The sequence below is a fragment of the Manis javanica genome, chromosome 8 (genome assembly GCF_040802235.1).
Source record: "Manis javanica isolate MJ-LG chromosome 8, MJ_LKY, whole genome shotgun sequence".
NCBI classification, from domain to species: domain Eukaryota; kingdom Metazoa; phylum Chordata; class Mammalia; order Pholidota; family Manidae; genus Manis; species Manis javanica.
Window position 1 is genome coordinate 30,597,293 of NC_133163.1, and position 20,092 is coordinate 30,617,384.

At 40.1% G+C, this 20,092-nt stretch overlaps 1 long non-coding RNA gene across 4 annotated transcripts in view; it reads left to right on the top strand.

Annotated features, from left to right (window-relative positions):
* Positions 1 to 73: 73 nt before the first annotated feature.
* LOC140850725 (uncharacterized) overlaps positions 74 to 20,092 on the top strand; it is a 28,232-nt gene continuing 8,213 nt past the window's right edge. For 2 of the 4 annotated variants that reach the window (XR_012133768.1, XR_012133769.1), the window contains exons 1-5: positions 74 to 284; positions 2,228 to 2,335; positions 3,618 to 3,764; positions 5,358 to 5,445; positions 19,326 to 19,521. This is a non-coding gene — a long non-coding RNA (uncharacterized lncRNA). Of the gene's footprint in view, positions 285 to 2,227; positions 2,336 to 3,617; positions 3,765 to 5,357; positions 5,446 to 19,325; positions 19,759 to 20,092 lie in introns of those variants that run through there. The other 2 variants (XR_012133766.1, XR_012133767.1) reach the window with 2 other exon arrangements.

Consider the following 20,092-nt stretch of genomic DNA (forward strand, 5'->3'; position numbering starts at 1 on the left):
GCTGCTGGAGGCTGCTCTCTCCTCCTCCTCCTCGGAGTGCCTTCCCCTCCTTCTCTCCCTCCCTCCCTCCCCGGCTCCCGCGCGGCCCGCCCTCCTCCCCGCCCGCAACCTGCGGGCGGCGGCGACCTAGCCGGGCGCGCTCCGGGCCAGCGGCGTGGGGGTCCGCGGGCCCGGCTGGGTGGTGGTGACTGTCGCTGACCCGGAAGAAGCTTGGCTTGCCCGAAGGAGGGAAGGATTCATGACAAAGACGGCCCCATTCAATCCAGCCCTCGGAGACGCGCCTGGTCTGAGAGGAATGGGGGAAGGGGTGTGTGCGTGTGTGTGTGTGTGTGTTTAGGGACGGAGGACGCCAGCGACGAAACGCGTGCACTCGCCCTCAGATTTCTTAACAACTAAAAAGAAAGCTGCGGTGGGGAGCAGGGGGCGTAGGCGCAAACCATAGATAGCTTCTTGTCCTTTGCAGTAAGACATTGTTTTTAAGGTGGCAAGGCCTCCTTTTTGTGAATCCAGGTTATCGCTGAGGTGTATCTCCGTGTGTGGCCGTCCGGGTGCCCAAAACAGAGCGTGCATTTCAGCTTGTGGGGCGTTGTACTCCTGGAGCCGCCTCGTGCTGACACCTCGGTGTGCGGGCAGCTGTGCAGGATGAATCACAGATAGCAGAGATGGAAAACACCTGTTACTGTTGGTCAGCAGGCTTGGCGTGCACGCCTCTAGTTTCCATTTGCAGGACAGTTCCGTGCCCTTCCTCAGGAGGTTCCATTCTTAACTTCATTCAGTTTTTCAGTCAGCCTGAGAGCAGGCCTCTGCTGGGGATTTGCTGAGCTAAGGGGTGAAGATTCTAGAGTGTGAGAAGCACTACCCTAGAAGGTTTGACAGAGAGAAATACACAAGGAAGAAAAATCCCCAACCCTACACAGTCACCCAGATACATTGTTTGTTAATATTTTGATGTAATTCCTACCTGTTGTTTTCTACACATCTATAGTTGAACAAAGTGTTCTTTGAACAAACATGAGTGGTCTTTCTACTTCACATTGTATGTGATAAAATAGTCTTTGTAAAGCCTCATTTTTAATGGCTTTATAATACTCATGTCTGTGCCGTAGTAAAGGAAACCATTTTTCTGTGGTCAGATTGATTACAATTGTTTGCTATTTTAACTAACACTGAGATAAAAATAATAGATACCATTTACATGTAGTGTTTAGTGGGTTATAGTGCCAGGCGCTGGGTTAAGCACTTCACATATAAAAATTAATTTCATCCTTATAACAAACCAGTGAAATACGCACTATTATTATTCCCATTTTGGACACCAGGTCACAAAGACTTGCCCAAGTTCACACTGCTAATAAGTAGTGGAGCTGGGATTTAAATCCAAACAACCTGGCTTCAGAATCTATGTTCTTAACTATATTTATACTTACATTTTTGTCCTAATTTATTTTTCCTTACAAGAAATTATGAATTTTTAAAAAGGTCTTGAAGCATATTGTCAATTTGCTTTTTAGAAAGGTTGTGCTAACTTGCACTCCCCATCCTTGCCAACATCGAGGGTTAAACTTTTAAAAATATTTTCTAATTCTGTAAGTGAGAATTGTATATTGAATGAACTGGGATATCTTCTATTACAAGAGTGAACATTTTTCACATGTGTACTTGCCATTTATATAGTCCTGAGAACTTTTATTTGGACACAATCTTGATATACTAAAGTATACCTTATATGTTTCAGTATCTTACTTTTCCAAGTGCTTTTACATCCTTAATCTGATTTAATCCTATTAGCCCAAGAGAAGGAAAATGGAATTTCTACTCACATAGTGAGTTTACAATGGTTTCTGACCAGTAAGATATCAAATTAGTTTAGTGCTTAAGAGGCTTTGGACTCTGACAGGTGTGTGCTGGATTTCTATATTTGCTGCTTCCTGGGAAAGTTACCCAATTTCTAAAAACTTCAAAGTTCCTCACTCATTAAGTGGGAATACTGCTTACTTCATAGGGTTGATGTGAAGCACATTTGTAAGTGCTCAACAGATGGTAACTTTATTACTCATTAGATCCTGGTGTTATTGGATCCCATAATAATGTTATGGCAGATTCTAGTTAATCCATAAATATTTGCCAAAACCTGCCTCCTTTTATTTTAAGGTATATGTTAGGTAAAGAAAAGAAAAGAAATTGGGGTTTGTGTACTGTGAGTTTTTATCATTAACTTTTTGCACAGGTAGGAAGAGCTACGAAAGGCAAATATTGACAAAGATCCAGGCTTGGGATTTGGCTACTGTCATAAATAAGATGTGAATTGGATCATGACAGTCACAACTATTTAAAGGTGAGAAATAGTGATGTGCCAGTTGCTTTTTGTTTTCCTACCGTGTTCTTGCTTAATAGAACAGTATCTTCTTCTTAGATTTGGGGGTTGAGGACAGGGCTGGAAGAGACATGTAATCCACGTGGTACTGCCTTTGTGTTAAACAGAGCTCAACAGAAGAGTTTAATAGTAGCTTGGTGGAAGGAGAACAGAGTGAGTTAGGGAGGGAGTCGTATGGGAAAGGGAGGATGGAGTGTGAGGGGACTTACTATGCCCATCTGTCCTGCTCCTCAGAGCTGAATGTGTATGCCTAGAACTGTTTTGTTTGCTTGTTTTTAGTATGCGTCTGTCTCTGAGTAAGCTGCTCTTTGGTAAATGTGTGCTGCTGTCTCAGAAATGGTCTCCTTTCAAATGGAATTAAATTGGTGCCAAAGAGAATTTCTCAAACATCCTCTCATTAACTATTGACCATATGCAGAGTGCTATTTTAGAAAGTGAGCAAAGATCCAAATGATAGATAATTTGGGCATGGATTTAGGAATCAGATACTCGGTGCTTCTCAAACTTTAATGTGCATATGAATCCCTTGGCAAGCTTACCAAAATGCAATTCCTTGATTCCATTAACCTAGGGTGGGGCCCAAGATCATGCAATTCTAACAAGCTACCAGGTGATGGTAGTACTGGTGGTCGGTCTGTGGCCCATATTTTGAGGAGCAAATATTTAGAAGAAAGGGAAGTTCCATCTCTCTTCCCATCTCTCCTGGCCTTTGCCCTCTATGAGAGGACTTGTTCATTAGATTGGTCAGATTCCAGGAAATTAATTGGGTCATGTTTAACAAGGGCAGGGTTAGGAACCTCCATGCAGCTTGCTGTTCTGCTTCTTGTGGCAGGAATAGGTACACTAAGCTAGGGCCTCCCTTTGGGATCTGGCCATCTTCTTGTCCTTCCTCAGATGCATAGCCAAGCATATGTTTTATTGCTTCCATTTCTGGCCCAATGTGGCAGGATGGACGGTTAGAAGATTTTAATGTGCAGTGGAGAGGGAAGCCTTGGGCGCCTTTACTGTAGGCTGCTTGCTCCCACTTTGTTTCCACAAGATAGCTCTGCACTAAGAAATTAGGCATCTATTCAGGTGAAAATCAAGTGGTATTTTGATTTCTCATCTGTTGATGGCCCTTGAATGTATAGCTTGCTCATGAACCTCATAGGGGAGAAAGATGGTTATTGAGCCACAGTAGGTGTCTAGTACTTATGGTCCTTTGGTCCAGTGTCATCAAAACCTCTCCCTTCATTCCTAACAGGCAAGTCCTGGGCACAGGCCAGTAAATCCTATGGAGGATCATGCCACTAATAGAATAACTCCTTTTATGCTGGACAATGTCTTACAGAAAATGTAATCGGAACTATTTTGATGGAAAGGACTTGATGTGGCACATACGCAGCAGAAGGTACAGTGCTCCTGCTGAATTTGTGGCTGTCAGACTGTATCTGCCCTCTGTTCTGACCTTGTTTCTGCTTCTCTGAGTCTCTGCCTTTCTCACTGTCTCCTGGTCTTAGAAGATTCAAGCCCCCTTTCTTTCCAAACTCACTCTGGAGCTTGTATACCACCTAAACAGATGGCATGTACTGCTTTTCCTCTTCTTTTAGCTCAGTGTCTAAGCATATGTGAAAGACATATATTTGAATCTCTTTTATACTAATCTGAACTGTTCAGGGTTTGGCCACATGCCAACCAAACCAAAGCTATTTTGGGGATGTTTTTCTAATCTCATTCAAGTTCACAATTAACCTGAGAATATGACAGTATTTCCATCACCAGTTTTTATTCATATTCAATCTCCAATCATCTTTTTATGGAAGAGTGGGAGCTATCAAACTATTTCATGCCCAGATGTAGCATTAGCCATATAGCAATAGTTCAATGTGAGCTTCATATTTTTATTCATCCCATATCTGTGTCCTCACTCACACCCCAATAACAGTTTCCTCTATAATTCCACTGCCCAGTTCAGTCTGGCCTTGTTTTTCTAAATATCCCTCTCTCCTGTCTATCACTACTCTCTCCTACTACTCAATCCACTCCCTGACCACCTCATCTCCAGTATCAACTGTAGGCTTCCATGAGGGCTATGATGTCAGTTCCTTGGATCTGCTATCACCCCTTCCTTAGGGGACTCTTCTTACCCCTACTCCATGTGGTCCTGGTGGAGCTGTCCATCATGGTGTCGGAGTCACACCTGACACCCACCCATGCAGCTTGCTCGCTTGCTATTTCTGGTTTGGCCAATCATATCATTCCATCCCCTGAGTGATTGGTTCAGAGAGGGGCATATGACCCAAGTAGAAACAATCAGAAATTTCCATGAGATTTTCATACAGACATTAGGAGAAAAAATTTCTTGAAGTCTTGAAGCTGGGACTATCAGTGGGCCATCATGTTCACCACTTGGAGAAGGCCTATCTGAAAAATAATTTGAACAGAGGCAAAAGGTTAAGAAGGAGGGACAGAGCTCTGGTGGTATCAGTAAAGTTCTTAGATCCAGCTCTTTTCAATGCCAGATACACCCTTTGACTGCCGAGTATATGAACCAATGAATTCCCTTTTACACTTGAGCTAGTTCAAGTTGTCATTTACAATTGAAAAACTAGTGACAGGTATATTCCTTTTCAGATATTTACCCTTTTCACCTACCACCTATTGGCTTCCCAGTTTGCCGCTGTTATATGTGGCTGGTACCTCTAGTCATATCCTACTGCCTAGAAAATATTCCCTATAAAAATTCTTTTATACTCATTAAAAATAGTTTACTTATTCATTTATTCTTTGATTCATAGAAAAAATTAAACAGACACAAAAGAAAGAACAGTATAATAAATCTTTAAGAACTCCTCCAGCCAGGAAAAACAATTAACAGCAACCTATATTTATTGCCATATGTTCAGGTTTCCATACGTGCCCTTCTGCCTTGTATCTCTGTGCCTTTGGACTTGCAGTTTCCTATGTGTTCATCTTTCTGTATTTCTCATTTTCTTGCTCTTAGAACATTAAGTCTTTCAAAGTCACTCAGATATGCTTCAAGATTTAGCACAAGTGTCGCCTCTACTGTGAAGCCTTCCTGACCTCCATGTGTAAGTTTGGTGTTCCTTATGCTGTGTTCTGATAGCTCCTTTTTCATACTTTTACATTACATAGCATTTATTCATTCAACACTCATTCAACAAACATCCACTGAAAAATTCCACCATTTCAGACATTGGAGATCTGTCAGTGAACAAAACAGGCAAAATTTCTCACCTTTTTGGAGTTGAGGGCACTGACAATGAGCATCATAGGTAAATAAATGGTATAGGACGTTAGAATGTGATAAATACAATGAAAGGTGGGGGAGCTTGAGGGGAATTGGAGGTATGTGTGTGTGTGTCTTCACATTTTAAATAAGGAAAATCAGATAGGTCACATTTATTATACTGCATAATGGCTATCTGCTTGCTTTTTCTTTGGTCTCTATAACTAGACTATAGCTACTTGAAAGCAGGGATTGTAACACATACTTTTTGTAGCCCTAGCACCTAGTATAGTAGTAAGCATTTGTAATGATTGCAGTATAAATGAAATAAACAGAAGAATAAAAGACACCAACTCAAAAGGGTCAAGGAAGTTTTTAAAAAGATACTACATATATACATGGAAAAAGATTTGAGTAGTACTCTCTATAAAAAAGTATATACTAAAAATTCAAGTTTCTTTCCACCTCTGCACCCAGTCTTCCAAAATATTTCCCAGTGGCATCCACTGTTACTTGTATCTTATGTATCACTCCAGAAATTATCTATCTCAAATTATAAGTATTATCTTGAAAATTATCGTATTTCATTGTATATTGAACTGCCATATTTGAACATATAGCTATTCAGTATTCGTACAGATGTGTCAGAAAGGATTTTACCAGGCTTCAGTTGATGGATATTTAATAACAACAAAGATGTATTAATGAACCACTCAAGTTCGGGGAAAGTCAGGTTGCACTGTGAATCTGACGATCAACTATTTCATGCTAAACTACATCAACAGCTCCCTCTGGGAGGCTGGTCTTGTCGCTTTTGCATATGTCATTTAATTTTACCACAACCTGATGATGCTCACTTTACAAAGAAGAAATGAGGTTTTCAAAGGTTAGGTGATTTGCCCACAGTCACACATCTTGGAAAGCTGAGAACAGACCTGCCTAACTCCAAAGTCCGTGCCTTTGTCACCTTTGGAGTTTGGGGTATTTCTGCCTTTTGCTCAGGTATCTTCCCTAGCTTGCTGGTGTCTAGATCCTTCACCATTCTTTCTTGGTTCCTATAACCATGCCCATACTTTTGCAAATAGTCTCTATATTGAAAATCTTTTCAGATGAACATTAGAGTTAGATTTTGTCCCTATCATGACCCATTATAAATACTATTTTAAGATATTATGCCTTCCAGGGGACTCTTAAAGACATGATACTATAAGATCCAATGAAATTTATCTCTAATGATAAAATTTCAGGCTAGTAGGGTGAGCTATTTAGAGCTAATCTGGACCGTTTTACACTCAAATCCTTCTTCTTGGCAGCAGCTTTTTTGGCCAGGTGAGACCTGCTTTGTTGTTGGTATGTGAGGTTATGAGTATGTAGACTTTTTTTGTTATCCTGTTTCTCATAATTTTATATATGTGTCTGCAGGCATTTAACAGTTTAACAGCCTTTTGTGAAACACATACACACACACCTTTTCCCCCCTACAGAATTGCTGGAAAGATGTCTTAGTTATCTATAGCTATGTAACAAATAATCCTGAAATTTAGCATCTTAAAATATCATTTGCAGTTTCTGGGGAGCATCTTTGTTGGGTGGTTCCAGCTCAAGGTCTTTCAGGAAGCTGTGATCTAGCTTTTGGCCAGCACTGAAGTTACCTGAGATGCCAGTTCCAAGCTTGCTTGCATCATTGTGGGCAGGCCTATATTCCTTGCTGGCTGTTGGCTGTACATCTTAATTCCTCCCCAGATAGGTCTTTCCATAGGTTTCTTGAGTATCCTTATGACATGGTACCTGGTTTTCCACAGAGCAAAAGGTCTAAGAGATTCATAGTATTCTAAAATCTAACCTTGAAAGTGAATTATCATCATTTCTGCCATACTCTGTTGGTCACACAGACTAATCCTGGTAGAAGGTGGTAGGGGACTATACAGGGTATAAATACCAGGAGGTGGGGAATGTTGGGGGAACAGATTGGAGGTTGGCTACCTCAAGAGAAAAGTAGGTAGTATGATTTAAGATCTAGCTACCTGCTAAGCTTAAGAGAACATTTCTGTAATACCAGAAGAAAAATCAAATGAGGTAAGCTGACCATTGATCACGATGTGCATAGAAACCATGCATTTTTATTACAAATGTCAGATGAAATTCATGGTGTTGAAAGGAATTTAGAACACAAAGCTTTTTAAGGTTTTTTTGTTTTTCTGTAAATTTAACTTTCTAATTTTAAAATTGAAAAGTATTATCACTGCATTTTTAAGATGTTAAAATATCATCGATTCCTGGAACATTGCTTTGAAGCTACTCTGCTCATAGGAAGTTTCCGTAATATTCTGTCAACTGTTACCTTATGGTCCATTGGTTCTTAATCTTCTGGGGGAATAAGGCATGCTTTGACCAGTGCTGCCAGCGACAGAATCTAGTGGTAGTGGTGCAGGTTGAGGAGCCAGTGCTCTGTGGTGGTAGCGTGCTGCCTGCACTTCAGGCTTATTTAGTGGTGTGATTTGAGGGTGCTATTGTGGCCTATGTAGCCCTGAGTCTAGCCCTGGTGTTTCTGTGAGTTATTCCCGTGGCATTTTTGGCAGCATTTTGTTTATTTCTATGGGCAAATCTTTGGGAATATTTATATAATGGATTCTGAAGGTGCTATGCCAGGGAAAGTGGAACACAATTTAGACTGAAGTGAATTCATTGATATGATCACACTTTTTGGTTATTTCGGAGTCTGTGGTTTCTTTTTTAATTGTGGTAAAATACATATAACATAAGATTTACCGTCCTAACCGTTTGTAAGCATACATTTCAGTGGCATATAACATATGTATTTTGTTATGCAACCATCACCACCACCATCTCCTAAACACTTTCCATCTTGCAAAACTGAAACCCTGTACCCATTAAAAATGACCTCTCCCCTCACCCCCAATGGGTTATTTTTTCTATTGTGGTTTAAAAAAAAACATAAACTTTACCATCTTAGCCATTTTAAAGTGTGTTTTTCAGTTGTCTTAAGTATATTCATAATTTGTTATATATGAAAAAAATTCCAGAACTTGCTCATATTGCAAATCTGAAACTCTGTACCCATTAAACAACTCACTTCCACTCTTCCCCAGCCCCTGGCATTCCACTTTTGGTTTTTATGAATTTGGCTGCATACTTTATATAGTATTTCCTTTGTGGTTGCCATTGTAATACATAAAAACATCTTAAAGTTGTAGCACTTATTTTAAACTGATAAAAATTTAACTTCAACTACATGCAAAAATTCCACTCCTTTATAGCACCCCCCCTAATTTGTGTTCTTGATGTCACAAATGATATTTTTATATATTATATACCTGTGAACGTAGACTTACAGTTTTTTTAAATGTATTTGTCATTTAAATTCTATGTACCAGAATTATAGTAGTATAATTTACTATATTTGTGTTTTTACCTTTACTGGAGAATCTTACATTTTAATACCTCTTTGTGTTGCTGTCTACTTTCTTTTTGTTTCAACTTGAGGTACCCTTTATAGTAAGTCTTGTACAGCAGGTCTAATAGTAATAAACTCCCTCAGCTTTTGTTTATCTGATAGTCTTAATTTCTTCAGAAATTTTGAAGGACAGTTCTGCTGAATACAGTATTTTTGTCTGACAGATACTTTTTCTTTCAGCACTTTGACTATATCATGCCATTTTGTTTTGGCCTGCAAAAAAGTCTGCTGAGAAATCCACTAATAAGCTTATGAAAAGTCCCTTGTATGTTACAAATTGCTTTTCTGTTGCTACATTCAAGATTCTCTCTATATCTTAGACTTGGACAGTTTGATTATAAAATGTCTCAATGTAGTTCTTTTGACATTTATCTGTTTTAGAATCTTTAAGCTTCTTAAATCTGTATGTCCACTTCTTTCCTCCAATTTGGGACATTTTGGCCATTACTTCATCAAGTAAGCTCTCAGTACCTTTCTGTCATTCTTTGGGGATTCCCTAATATGCATATTAGTTCTCTTGGATAGTATCCCATAGGTACCTTATGTACTTTTTGCTGTTCTTAATTCTTTTTTTTTACTCCACTGACTCAGTGATTTCAAGTGACTTGTCTTCAAGTTCACTAATTCTTTCTTGTGCTTTATCAAGTTTGAGGTTGAACTCCTCTAATGAATTTTTCAGCGTATTACTGTATTTTTAAGCTCCAGAGTTTCTGTGTGGTTCTTTTTTTCATAGTTTTTTTGTTGATAATCTCATTTTGCTCATGCATCATTGTCTTGATTTCACTTAGTTGTCTGTTTTCTCTTTTAGCTCATTAAGCATCTGTATGACAGTCATTTTAAATTCTTTGTCAGACAGCTCATGGATATGTGTTTCTTTAGAGTCCATTTCTGGAGTTTTATTTTGGTCCTTTGGTCCATGTCTGCATGTTTCTTTGTTTGCCTTGTAAAAACAACCACCTCTCCCAGTCTTTCCCTTCATGCCAGGGAAGACCTTCACCATCAGCTCAGCTGCAGGTTCTAGGACATCTTAAACCTTTTCTCACATATTGTTCCCTTGGTGTCTGCCTGTGGTTCTGCAGCTCTACTGTGCTGCTCCTCTCTGTTTTCAGTGGCTTCCAAACTCAGGTGCCAGTCCCTTCAGTGGCCCGAGTCAGGCAAGTTAGAAACCAGTCCCTCCAATGACCCCCAGACAAGCTAAAATATCGTACTTATGGTCCACTTGTCTGTTTCCTCCTGTGGGGCAGCCCTTGCTGGAGGGGTATCCCTGGCTGCTCAGCACTGTGCTGCATGGGGAAAGGGCAAGGATGGATATGGCAAATGCTGTGTATTTTTCTACCCTTTTGTTGAATCCCTTCTTGGTTTTATAATGACCTGGGTGCTGTAGCTTCTTGACTGGTCTTTAGAGTTCTCATAGAGGTGTTCTACTCTATGTATTGTTAACTTGGTGTTTCTGTGGGAAGGAGGGCCTGTTCTTAGTCTACCGTCTTGCTGACATCACTCTCTCCCCTCATAGTCTTTTAATCAGTCCTTTTTCCACTCAAATATAGTTTGAATGCATGACTGGTACAGTCTGGTTCCCCTAGTGTGTCATGAGGTTGGAAGTCATCAGTGATTGATGAGGGAGTGGAGCATTTCAGGCCCAGAGAAAGGGAGCTTTTTCTGAGCAGTAGCTGTTCTCATGTGCCTCAAATCACACTTCAACCACCACAAATGTTTGGATTGTGTGGAACCCTTCTGGTTGCTTTGTGACAGTTGTAAAGTGTGGGATCATAATTACAGAGCTGCTGAAGATGGCCAGATTTTCTTTCCCTTCTCTTGTACTGAAGATCTCTTTAGATCTGCAGAATTGTATCTAAACTCCTGCAGATTCTGCTGCTGCTGCAACATTCTGTCAGCAGCCAAGTTTATCATCCATTATTTAGTTCCTTTCCTTACCTCTGCCCCAGCCCTCCCACTCACAGCCTGCAGAGGCTTTGCCAGTAAATTCATGGCTGAGGTGTGGGCCTGGGAAGGAGTTTTTTGGATATAAGGGTGGGTAGGACTGAGAAGAAATAATCAGGATGAATATACAGGTTCATTTACACTTATTTCTCTTACATGTACCTGATAATCTTACACTGGAAGTATAAAATATCTGACCTATCAAGATCAGAATTCCAGGGCTCTCTGAACTTTTTCAGTAAATCAAAGATCAAGCTCACTGGTAGGGATTAAGGAAGCTACTTGAATCTAATATTAGGAGAGAAACATGTGAAAGAACATATTACACCAAAAAGAGGGAGTTAATTAAGTTTTCCTTCTTTTTTTAACTCTTCCTTTTTCTTTCCTTTCTATCTTCCTTTATGTCTGTTTTCTAGCAAACAAGTTGCATTATAGTTGATAGATTCACTCTATATTCATCAAGTGTTTTCTGTGCTGAGAAAGTAAGATACTTTCTATTGGCTATTATTTAATTCACAACCTACTAGCACTATCAGGGCCACCTTAGCATGTGGGAGAAGAGGGGGGAGGTCTGGAGAAGAGTTCAGAATCAAAGCAGATAGACCAGAATGGGGCCTGGAAGGGCAGTGCAAAGGTGTTGTGGGAGTTGAGGACTATCAGACAGCTAGGGGAGAGCACAAAAAAGCAAGCTGAGTGTTCATTTCCAAGTCTGGTGTGTTAGCTTGAAGACTTTGGGAGTACCATGATCAGGATTTATTTTAAAAAATACTTTTTTATTATAGCTGCCTATATTAGCAATCTTATTTCTGTTAAAAAAGAAAAATCCAGAGAGGAATAAGTGTTTTATTTTGTGTTTTGCCTTGGTAAATCTGGGCTCTAGAGTTCGCTGAGAAGGAAATCCAGCCAGCCTCATGTTTCTGGAGCCAAAGAGCTAATAGACTATTGTCTTATGAAGCAGAGACGCCTGCTGGCAAAGGTGGCTTCTGCAATATGGGAGGCCCTAGGCTCTACCAAGATGTGGTCTGGGAAGCCAAGAATCAGCTCTTTCCCTGCACTTTCAGGGTTGAAAAATAAATGTCTCTGCCTCAGCTTCCCTCCTGGGCCAACCTGTGACTGGCTCTACCAGCTTCTTCTTCCTTAGCTACTTCCAGTGCTTAGGGTTAATAAAAAGTTGTTAAACCAGATAAACTCAGTGTAACCACTCAAAACCATAATTTTAATGCTGTGACTTAGGTGAAATGAAATGTGGTAAGACTCCACAGTACAGGAACAAATCGCTGAATCTTTGACAGGTGGCAGCAAGAGGTTGGGTAGTGGGACCAGGGATCTTAGAGGTCACCCTGACCCAAGTGTAGTGACTACAGTGAGATCCTGGCTCTGCCACTTACCACGTGTGTGTATTCAGCAAGTGACACTTCTCTAGGCTTTATTTAGTACTAGTCTTTCTTTCAGACAGCAGGACCTACTAAGGCAGGTTAAAAAGAAAATCTACCTTACTTTCAAAGACACTGTCTCCTCCAGTCTGCACCAAGATAGAGTGGAAAAATAAGACCTCTGGCCCTAGGAGCTGGTAGCTGTGTAGGACAACTGGGTGTCCAATACAGCTATCCCCACGTTAAATTATGGAGACAATAGTACTTCATAAAACTGTTGGGAGGATTACGTGCCAAAATTCATGTCAAGTATTTTCACTGAGTTTCATTGGGGCATAATAAATGCTCAATACGTGTTAATTATTTTTGTGGTGATTTTTGTCACCATCAAGATTAAGACAATAGGTAGAAAATGGGAGCCAATATAGTACTGTTGCTAAAGAATGTGGGCTCTGTGACCTTGGAAAGCTATTTAACCTCCCTAAACTCCAGTGTCCTCTCATAGGATTTTTTGAGGTTTATGTGAAAAAAATGTTATCTCTACTTAGCTCAACATCTAACCATCTGAGATATAAATGAAATTTAGAGAGCCAAACTAGAAAACCACTTCAGGACTCCCTAAAAGGGCAGGGGGATGTAGAGGAGTTTGGGGTTAAGAGAAGCTCACTGAAGTTGGAATTCAAGGGTCTAACATGTTTTTTAAACCACAGAGGTCAACCTAACTTACATTTAGGCAAGGGCTACCATCATTCTTGTCTAGACCGGGCTCTTTCATGAGAGAATGCCTAAATTTTTGCAGTGATGAACTAGGATTAGAAGAGGGAGTTGGTGAGACTGTTTGTGGCAGTTATAAAGTGTGTTAGGCATTACTCTGTTCCAAACACTTCAGAAGTTACTTGTTGTTATTTGTGTTGTGTCTAACAAACAATGTGACCTCTGTAAACACCCTCATTCAGTCACCTGTATTGAATGTAGCCCAGGTAGATTCCTGGAATGAAAATAATCTAGACAAGTTTGGTTGAATCTGCTTCATAACAGACATCAGGTTTTGAGAGGTCCTTATTCAGCAAGCAAGGCCAGGAAGCCAGAACAGAATGTTAGGTCAACTTAAACCCATGATGGGACAAAACAAAAAAATGTCCTTTTAAACTTGTTTCCATTAATACTTTTGATACAGGCCCACTGTTTCACTATAAACTCAGTCTACTAGAGAGCCTAAATTTACATATGAGGTTCATTGATTTTGCTTAGTTTTATTTGCCCACTGGGCATATTTACTTGTTTAATCTACTGGCACTTCAAACACATACACACAAAACAACTATTCTACCTCCTTCTCCAACCTGCCCTTCCATCAGCTTCCTATCTCAGCAAATCATTCACCCAACTGCCAAGCTAGATATCTTGAATGCTCCCTCTCCTCACCCTAGGCTCTTTACCCATTCCTATCAATTCCATTTCCTAAATATCTATCATTTTGGTGCACTTCTAGGTGTCAAGTCCTTAGTATAAATCATCTTTTCAGGCTTAGATTGTAGTAACAAATTTCTAAATTAAAATTTGACCTTGTCAATTGCCTCCTTCAGATCTTTCTTCTTTTTCTTTTTCTTTTATTCTTTATTAAAGTATCATTGATATACAATCTTATGATGGTTTCACATAAACAACATTGTAGTTTCAACATTCACCCACACTATCAAGTCCTCACACCTGCTGTTGCAGTCACTGTCTATCAGCATAGTAAGTCATTAGATGCTATAGAGTCATTACTTGTCTTCTCCGTGCTATACTGCTTCCCCGTGACCTACCTATATTGTGACTGAGAATTATAATGCCCCTTAATCCCCTTCTCCCTCCCACCCACCCTCCCCAATCCCTCCTCTTTGGTAACTTCTAGCCCCAACTCGGAGTTGTATACTCCAGAAATAAGTGAAGTATTTGTCTTTCTCTGCCTGGCTTATTTCACTGAGCATAATGTCCTCTAGATCCATCCATGTTGTTGCAAATGGTAGGATTTATTTTATTTTTATGGCTGAATAATTTTCTATTGTATATATGTACCACATCTCCTTATCCACTCATCTATTGATGGACACTTAGGTTGCTTCCATCTCTTGGCTGTTGTAAATAGTGCAGTGATAAACATAGGGGTGCGTATGTCTTTTCAAATCAGGGATCTTGTTTTCTTCAGGTAAATTCCTAGGAGTGGAATTCCTGGGTCAAATGGTGTTTCTATTTTTAGTTTTTTGAGGAACCTCCATATTGCTTTCCACCATGGTTGAACCAATTTACATTCCCACCAGCAGTATAGGAGGGTTCCCCTTTCTCCATATCCTCACGAGCATTTGTTGTTTCTTGTTGGCCGTCTAACTGGTGTGAGCTGATATCTCATTGTGGTTTTAATTTGCATTTCACTGATGATTAGTGATGTGGAGCATCTTTTCATGTGCCTGTTGCCCATCTGTATTTCTTCTTTGGAGAAGTGTCTGTCTAGGTCCTCCGCCCGTCAAATCTTTCTTTGATCAAATGGTTGTTAACAACAATAAAATTCAGTATAGGGGGGTCAATGCTCAATGTACAATCATTAATCCATCTCAACCCTAATTCTCGTCAGTCTCCAATCTTCTGAAGCATAACGAACAAGTTCTTACATGGTGAACGAATTCTTACAGAGTGAATAAATTCTTACATGGTGAACAGTACAAGGGCATTCATCACAGAAACTTTCGGTTTTGATCATGCAATATGACCTATAAACCATCAGGTCAAATATGAATATTCATTTGATTTTTGTACTTGATTTATATGTTGATCCCCCATTTCTCCTATTATTATTATTATTTTTATTTTTAACAAAATGCTGAAGTGGTAGGTAGATGCAAGATAAAGGTAGAAAACATAGTTTAGTGCTGTAAGAAGGCAAATATAGATGATCAGATGATCAGGTGTGTGCCTATGGACTAAGTATTAATCCAGGCTAGACAAGGGCAGCAAGACATCCACGGATGCAGAAGATTTCTCTCAAAGCAGGGGGGGTGAGGTTCTGAGCCTCACCTCTGTTGATCCCCAAATTCTCACCTGATGGCCCCCCTGCGACTGTGCCTGTCTTAGGTTGTTCCTCCCTTGAGGAATCTTACCCGTCTCTGGCTAACCAGTCATCTTCCGGGGCCATACAGGGAAATGTAAAGTTGGTAAGTGAGAGAGAAGCCATATTGTTTGCAAAGGTTAGCTTTTTACTTCTTTGCAGATTTATGCCCTGTGGCTTCTATGCCCAGCACTTGTCTCGAGGTATCTTTACCACCTGGAGGAATTATGATACTCAGTAAATTCGATATGAGGCACGAATTCTATTTAAGGTTTGTAATTAGGAAGGAAGAAGAAAAGCTATAGATGTAGCATATGAAGGAAACTTGGGAGGATTGATTATTTCTTTGACATATCTTCTTGTATAGTACCTTAAGTATGTATAGGTTTTAAACTACTAACTAATTTGCACACACATATTAACATAATAGGAATACGGTGACCTAAACAAAGCAAATCTATAATTACCAGCCATCTCCAGTGAAGCCAAGAAAACCATTTAGGCACCCTAGGCATTTGTGAAAATTTATCTATGATATGATGGATATTGTCCAACTGTACTTGAACCATCAGCCAAATTAAAGCAGCCCATTTCTGGGATCTGTTCACATCCCATATGTTCTTTTAACCATAGATAGTCTATAGTCATGAGATTTTGGGGTGCTACAACTTGCACCCCTCCCAACTCCTGGTTGAGTTCCAACAGTACAGATCCAGTCAAATTCGTTGTCTCACTGTATGCACATGCCAGCCTAGACATCTCCCTCCTCCTTCTTATGGCAAGTCCAGGAGACGGTGGGCTGGATGCAGCCACAACCGCAGCATCGTCCGGATCCCTGTGGAGGCTTTTTGATGATCATCCCCCGGCACGAGTCCTCCAGAGAGTGCTGATGCCGGAAGCTCCTCCTCATATCGTATCTTAGTTCATTTTCTGGGTATCCAAGCTAGGCCTTGATCTTCTGCGTAGAAACAAACAGACCCTTTGCCCACACTTTGACATGCCCTCTATACCACTGTGCAGAACTCATTGGAGGTCAGCACACAGTAACTGCTTTTTTTTTTTTTTTTTTAATTAAGAGAAAGGAATATTATCAGAAAAGAGTACCTCCATAGCTGATCATCTGACACCCTTTAAGTGATCAACATTAAGGATATTTAAAGCATGCGTTGATCTTTGATTTACCAATAGTTTTATCCTGTTAAGGAGTAATCCCCCTTTTCTTTCTTTCTTTCTTTTTTTTTTTTTAAATTTTTAATCTACACTTACCTGAAGAATACTATGTTTACTATGCTCTCCCCTATATCAGGTCCCCCCTAACAACCACATTACGGTTACTGTCCATCAGCTTAGCAAAATGTGGTAGAGTCACTACTTGTCCTCTCTGTGTTGTGCAGCCCACCCTCCCCTTTCTCCCTCCCCCCCATGCATGCTAATCTTAATACCCCCCTTCTTCTTCCCCCCCCTTATCCCTCCCTGCCCACCCATCCTCCCCAGTTCCTTTCCCTTTGGTACCTGTTAGTCCATTTTTGGGTTCTGTAATTCTGCTGCTGTTTTGTTCCTTCAGTTTTTCCTTTGTTCCTATACTCCTCAGATGAGTGAAATCATTTGGTATTTCTCTTTCTCCGCTTGGCTTATTTCACTGAGCATAATACTCTCCAGCTCCATCCATGTTGCTGCAAATGGTTGGATTTTTCCACTTCTTATGGCTGAGTAGTATTCCATTGTGTATATGTACCACATCTTCTTTATCCATTCATCTACAGATGGACATTTAGGTTGCTTCCAATTCTTGGCTATTGTAAATAGTGCTGCGATAAACATAGGAGTGCATCTGTCTTTCTCAAACTTGATTGCTGCGTTCTTAGGGTAAATTCCTAGGAGTGGAATTCCTGGGTCAAATGGTAGGTCTGTTTTGAGCATTTTGATGCACCTCCATACTGCTTTCCACAATGGTTAGTACCCGTCTGCTCTCAGTTTCTTGATGTAGTCTCTAATGATGTTGTCCTTTATTTCTGCTCTAGCCTTGTCTCCTAATCTTCTCATATATTCTATGCCCCAGTCATTCTAAAAAATTTTCACTTTTCTTTCCTCTCTTGACTCTTGGCTTTGGTTCATGCTCTTCTTTCTGCCTTGCATTTTCTTACCTCTGCAGTCCTGTTGGCTAACCCTACTCATCTGTCATGTCTCTGGTTAGACATCTCTTCCTCTAGAAAGTCTTACCCCATCTCCCTCATGGGTTTTCTATCCTCTTTTCATGTTCTCAGACTGCTCTGCCTCCTCTGTCATAGCTCTGATTACAATGTACTTTAATTATCAGGTATTTTTTGTCCATATCCCTTACTAGACTGAGATGTTGAGACTGTGTCTATCTTATTCACTGTCATTTCTATGTCACCTAGCATGGTGGTTGGCACAGGAAGTTACATCCTAAATAGTTTTTGAATGAATTATGAATCATAATACAAAAACATCCTTTATTATACTGTAATTCTCTTCATGTAAAATCAGGCACACTTGAATTTGTAATTGGATGTAATTGGATATTGAAAGACCCTGAAATTCTCTCTTGGTCTGCATCTCCTACAAGTCTGTCACTGGGACTCGTGATCCCATCCCACACTTAGTCCAGTGTATGTAGCCTACAGAAAAGAGATAGGGAGCCAAGCGGTTGGTGCAGGAGTGTTTTTTGACTGTGATAACAGCTTGAGATGTTGAAACTTTCCATCCCTTATAGATTTTAAGAACCTCTAAAGTCACTAGGCTTTTCATTGAAATACTTAGAAATGACATTTGGCACATTATGCTGCACGCTTGTATCGAACAATCAACAAATACCCACCAAGCACCTACTATGTGCTGGACCCTGTTGTGAACATCAGACAAAATTCCTTTCAGGAGCTTTCATTCTTGAGGTTTACTTAATCCTCTGACAAACCAAGCCTGCTAAATCCCTCATTACTGATCGTCATGTAATAACACCCATGGGAAAGACTTTGTTAGACTTGTGTGTTTTGGTCAGCATATGGATTGGGTTTCTTATAACCTGGAAAATGGAGAATTCTTCCTGTGTCTGGGACACTTGTGCAGCATAGTAAACTGATAGAGAATTTCTTTCTAGAAAATTTCTGCTATTGGTCTTTTTTCCCATTCCTTCTGTGAGCTCTGTGGTAAGAATTCAGAGGTATTTATCTCTTCCAACAGACTGTAAGTGGGAAAAGGAGTGTGGCTGAAGAATGGAAAGTTCAATAACCAGAGCATCCTAGGTGTGCCTGTGTGAGATAGAACGTTAGTCAGCTGAATATGCCTTGAGATTCTTCAGAGAAGGCAAAGCTGCAGCCTGTCTTTTAAGGAAACCTTATCAAAGAGAACAGTGGGAAATCTCATACACTGCAGGTGGGAGTGTAGTCACTTTGATGAATAAATTATCATCACTTTCTAAAGTTGAATATATGCATACCCCATGACCCAGAAATCCCACTTCTATATATAACACCCCCAATAAACAAGGTTAAAAAGCCAGTCTTGCATAGTTCAGAGGCAGGTGAGCTTAGTGGTTAAGAGTGTGATCCTTGGAGTTGATCAGCTTTGCAGTCAAATGTGCCTCTACTGCTCATTAGCTGTGTGACTTTGGGCACTCCAACCTTGCTAAGCCTCAGATTCCTTCTCTATAAATGGGAACAACAATAGCATCCATCTCATAGGCTCGTTATGAGGGTTAAATGAGATTATATATATAGTACTTAGCACAGTGTCTGATATTCAGTGAAGTGCTAATAAAAGGTAAATTCTAACTGAAAGATAAAATTCAATGCCAAAATTTGTTTTGCTTTGCTTATGTCATTCACCAGGCTGGCTGGATTTCTCTGTGGGGCAAGACAGGAAGCATATTTGGAAATGGAGGCAAGGAAAGGGACTCCCTGAACATGCCATCATCTTGGACAGTCATGCCGACCACTTTCAGGAGATTCTTGGGTGTAATAGAAATGGACCCACCTGGGATATGCCGACTATTGGAATGAATATTAATGTATGCCTTCAGTCAAGGTAAATCTGTTCAAGAGGCACCCGTGATGAGTGGCGGATATTTTTTTAAAGAGGAACTTCAGAGTGTGTTAAAAGAGGTACCTTAGTGGAAGTCCTGAAGAGATGTGGAAATTAATCATAACACTTGATGTAGTACAAAAACATGAAGTGAATATAACAAGGCAGCAGAAAGAGCATCATGGAAAATAAATTATTAAAAAACTCAAAGGAATGGATCCATTTGAAAATTTGATGAAAGTTGTGGTCTTTTGTCATAGAAAAATTTACATAGGCAACAGTGCGTTCAATTCCAGGGAGCCCAGTCTCCCCAAAGCCATTCTGTCCAAAACACTCTGGATTCTTCATGCCTTCTAAGAGTTCTCTGTAGAGATAGAAACAAGGGGCCAGAAGACCTGGTAGTAGCTCAGTATGGAAGGCATAGACATGGGAACAGCTTTTGATAAGAGCAGAGTTTTCCAGAACTGTGTCTGACAGAACATGGGAAATCTTAATGAGTACATTCTTATATATATGTGAAAAAACAAAAGTATTTGTATAGTAGTTTTTTACATTATCTGTCCCAATATGTGGC